Source organism: Ornithodoros turicata, chromosome 2, assembly GCF_037126465.1.
Source record: "Ornithodoros turicata isolate Travis chromosome 2, ASM3712646v1, whole genome shotgun sequence".
Lineage (NCBI taxonomy): Eukaryota > Metazoa > Arthropoda > Arachnida > Ixodida > Argasidae > Ornithodoros > Ornithodoros turicata.
The window spans coordinates 31,824,006-31,828,952 of NC_088202.1; the positions used below are offsets into that span (position 1 = coordinate 31,824,006).

At 43.6% G+C, this 4,947-nt stretch overlaps 1 long non-coding RNA gene across 1 annotated transcript; it reads right to left on the reverse strand.

Moving 5' to 3' along the window:
• Positions 1 to 4,001: 4,001 nt before the first annotated feature.
• On the reverse strand, positions 4,002 to 4,471 carry LOC135383304 (uncharacterized). The gene is made up of 2 exons (XR_010419798.1): positions 4,155 to 4,471; positions 4,002 to 4,094 (listed from the first exon to the last, which is right to left on the reverse strand). It is a non-coding gene; the product is annotated as an uncharacterized LOC135383304 (long non-coding RNA).
• Between the last annotated feature and the right edge of the window lie 476 nt (positions 4,472 to 4,947).

The following is a 4,947-nucleotide window of genomic DNA, read 5'->3' on the forward strand; positions in this document are numbered from 1 at the left end:
TTGTGGATCTATTCATTGGGAGACAGGCTGTATGGGTAATATCAGCAATTTCGGAGTGTGTTGCAAAAAATGATGTGGGGTGTACACCACTCCTGGGAGGTGGAGAGGTCCGTGCTATCGGCTCTCTGAACAAAGCGGTATTTGGATCTGAACTGATAATTAAATGTCTTGAGCGCCTCTTTGCCACCTTTTAGCTACATATTAAAACACTAAATACAGTTTCGATGGCTTTGAGAAGACGGGTCCTCGTATTATTTATACTTCAGTTCAGTACACAACATATTTCCAACTTATACGACCACATGAGGATCATGCGCTTGCGACAGGTTTGCTGCACATTTTGATTCTGCGCCTCCGTGTCTCGCCCTCGCCTCATCACGAAGGAGTCATCGCCATTAGCATCATCAGAAAGTCGTCGGGACGGAACATAGAGGAAAGAAAGCTAAGGAGTGAGCATGACGTCACTCTCAGAGCAGCCCGGAAGTTTCGGCGACGCCATTTTTATGGGGCAAACAACCTTCCCTCACCCTTCCCTCTCGCGTATTGCCCTGCGCTCCACAGTTTGGCGAGCGGAGTTGTTTTGTTTTATTGCAGGCGCTTGTAACTGCGTGGAGTTTCGCGTTTGTAGTTGGCAGAAATTCTTCCTCGAACGTTTCGAGATGCCGAGCTGCCTTGTGCAGCGCTGCAGATCTCGTTCTCTGAATAGGGATCCCGGAGTTTCGTTTCATGCGTAAATATAATTTTCAATCGTGCCGTTGCTGCGAGCAAACTGAAAGTAGTAGTGCAGCAAAAAAAGTAATGCGCCACGAATATTTTTGGGTGGTTTCTCGTACACATAGGTTTCCGAAATATCAGGAACAACGCGCGAAATGGATTGAGGACTTAGGAAAAGATGTGGACTGGGTTCCGCCGAACTGGGCCAGAGTTTGCTCGAAGCACTTTCGTCCCGAGGACCTCGACCGAACGTCAGCATCTTTCGTCCGTCTTCGTCCAGGCGCAGTTCCAACTCTCTTCTTACAGGGTCCGGTAAGACGACAAATATTTTACGGGAGGGCGCAACACACATTAAACCCCGCGCGTGTGTCTACCAGGGAGGCGACGTGCGTGTATAAACATAGCGGGCAGGCTAATCTGGCCATTGTGTCAGGCAAAAGGGACTGTTGTGCTCAGGGTTGTAGTTGGTTAGAAATCCAAACAACAAAGGTGCTGATGAGGCCCTTCTTGTGAGGCTGATGTGGCTATCGTTCAACACGTACATTATGTTTCTTACTGTACAGATTGACTTAGGTGGAGCAATGAAACTGCTTTTTGCTGCAATAATTTTGACAGCAATGTCGTGACAATATGCTCAATGTAACTTCCAGGAAACCACTAGCATGGCCGCTGTGGAGGAAGAGTTTTCACTACAGCCAGTATGATACACAAAGAAATTTGGCTGTATATATTTGTTGTCAAGTCCAGACTGTACACTCAAATATTTTTTTTAGCTCCAGGATGGTGCTAGTGGATGACATGCTTCAGTCGCACGCAATTTCACTTTTCAGGCAACTCTCCCATCATCATCGGCACCTTTTCAGACACAGGAACAGGACAGAGAGGCAGAAGTCAGTACAATTTTGCTCCACCATAACAGGCCTTGTCCTCTTGTGAGGTTTAAGAAAATTTACAAATTTCAGGGTACCTGTGGGCACCTTGGGACTCTCTCACAACCACGGATGTGGAAGTGGTAAGGTCCCTTCTCACGTCTTAACGACTCCGATTGAACTCTGCAAGCAATGCTGCACTAGACAACACTAGTGCTCTCTATTATCGTATGAGCAGCAACTTAGGTTCTGCAAGATCCTTAATATTCTTTTCGCTACATATGTACTGCAGGGGAGTAGCAATACAGTGGGTCTCCTTCCCATTGATAAGGAGCACCCTATATATCAGGTAAAATGCCTGCAACATCAGAGCAACTTTTTGTCATCCAGGGGAGAAAAAATAATGTCAGGAGATAGTAGTTTCATAGCTGAAGGGTGGCTGCATTCATTTCTGTTCGAATCTGTATGATTTATACAGGGTGTTCCACAAAACGTCATTGAATTATAACAAAAAAGCTACACCACCTGGAACCATGCAGTCTACATTTGTTTGTATTAGGTTTGTGCCACCTCCTGATGTAGATGTAATGTAACGTATGTTTAATTATGTGAATATTTGCGAACTGGCTCAAAAATTTGCCAAGTAAATGTCACTTTTTGGCCCCACCAACATGAAGGTCGTGCCAAATTCGCTCAAATTCATGATAATTGACAGTTATATTCATGAGCTATCCCTTCGGAAAAAATAGGCGAACATCATGCTTTTCGGAACACCGGACCAGAACACCGGACACCGGACAACTTTTTGAGCACAGTTGTTTTCAATTGGACGAAAGGAGGTTCAAACCCAGCCCACAGAGTGATAGTAGAAAAAGTAACAGTTCTTCAAATTGGGAGAAGGAAAGCATTATCACGGTGAAAGTGGAACACGATAAGCCGTTCCTGTGTTATCTCTTGCTGTGACGCCGGGGTGGGCTGGGTTTCCAACCTCTTTATGTTGGAGTGACAACGATTCAGCTGAAAAATTCGTTGTGAGCTATCCTGTGGGAGCTCCGTAGAGCATGATGTTCAGCTGTTTTTCCCGATTGGATAGATCCTGAACATCCCTCTCAAGTATCATTAATTTTAGTAAATTAGACATGCCCTTCAAATCGTGGGGCAAAAAAGTGACCTTCACTTAGCAAATTTCCGAGTTAGCAAAATATTACATAATCATACTTATGTTAGATGACATGCACATCAGGAGGCGGCAAAAACCTAGTAGGAGCAAATGCCGTTGACCACATGACTGTAGGTGGTGTAGTTTTTTTTACTATAATTCAATGACACGTTTTCCGGGACACCCTGTATAGTTCCAACCACAATTGTCGTGACATATTACTTACAGTTACCAATTAACATCATCCCCATAGCTTTTCATGCGACAAATCACATCAATGCAAGTATTGCTTTCATAATATGCAGTGAATATTGAAAAATGACGCCATGAGAAAATGCTTAATGCTTTGTGAGGCGTGAAGGAAATGTAAGCGAGTCTACGTAACCTTGCAGGTAGTGCACCCATCACCTGGACCACCTATAGAGGCTGAGGAACAGGTAGAGCAAATGTTCATTACAGGGGAGGTGTGCACTATGCCTTGTACCATAATGCTTGTAAAATTCCAGGCCGCTTCTGGAATCTTGTGGTGCCCTCCAGTAAGCGCAGACATACAACCGGTAATTATTTGGTCAGGTTTCACCCACTTTATGAGACAGTCTCCTTTTACATTGAGTCACATTTCATTTTCCATGAATTTACATTAGAAACGAAAGATGCGTCAACATTACTTCGCATTGTTTGGCCAGCAGGGTGATGTTATATGTGTTATACCATTCAGGGGAATTCGGGCTCTGCAATGGATACATGTCCTGCAGACCATGAGGAGCAGCAGTCACAGGTAAGAGGACATGGAGGACACAGTTCTATGAAGTAATCAACGTAAACACCATAAGAGTACTCAAGAGGACTACAACCATTAGCCAGTGCTTAAAGGTTAGCACATTAATCTTCGAGGCAACCTTTGTGCACTCCGAAGCACATGTACAAGCAGAAGACCATGTAAGACACAATGCAGCTCAATATTTAGCAGAGCTCGGGTGGAACCCAATGTACCTTGCGTCTAACGTGTATGAAATTATAGGTCGTCTCTGGGCTGTGTGGGACCCTCTTGTCAGTATGAATGTGGACGAGCCAGAAGAGGTATTCACGCTGAAAATTGTTATTAAATTTAATGAGGATTTAATGAGATTTTATTTTAATGTCCGGAAACGTTCATAGCTGTTTTGCAGCTGTAAGGCAAAGTGCTGTCTCTTTATTTATTTATTCAAAGTTATTATTATTCAAGTTTCCGTTTGATGTTTTCAGTTTTTTCTTTTCCATTGAGGTTTAAGATGTATCCATACTGATGTGGTGTAACTGCTGTGTACCTAGGACAGTGGTGGTTCATCTTCTACTGAGTGTCCACGACCTTCCTGGAGCGAAATGTGTGAGGTTAGTAACTGAGGGCTGCTCCTTGTTTATGGTGTTGTTACCCTCATAAATGGATATTGTTACACGATGACTGATACAAATATGCGCTGCAAATTTTTTTCGATGATGCCATACAGGGCTGTCGCATACAGGGCTGTGGCGATGAACCTCCCCAGACTCCAAAGCCAAAATAAAGTTGTTGTTTTCCGATGATGTAGGCTGAGGTAATGTCGAGCAGCACTTCCCTGTTTCCGCCTTCTACGTGCGCACAATCATCACGGGTCTCGGATAAGGTGAGGTCCGCTATGGGTATGCACCTGCAAAACCGAATCAGTAGTCTAGCATGCTGGAGCCCATCACGACGAGCATGATTATTATAATTGTCCTAGATGGCAAAGCATGTGCATTAATTGCTATGTGTTTGACTTTCCCCAACACTTGTTTTCTCCATATGATACGCAGAGAGCATGCATGTTCCACTTGTTATTGAGAAGATTTAATTTGAAGATGATTCAGGTACTGACTTGAGATTTGAGTAATACCTACTAATTCTGCATTGTACAATACATGTAATCAACTGAATCAATAAAATGATGAACTTTCAACACAAAGCATGTCGTGATTCTTTTCCTGAATACACCAATCATGAGTATGAAGATGCCCCCATGCAAAATACAAAATAAAGTGCATATGGTATGTGGAGCACATCAGTGGATGATGTTAATGATCAATTATGATAACAGCAGTTCAACAACGCACCATGTTCCTTCCCGTGGCTAAATGCTATACTGCTGAAACTTATCCGCATCACGTGATGCTGATAACGGGCGTGGAAGAGTGGGAAACCAAATAAGG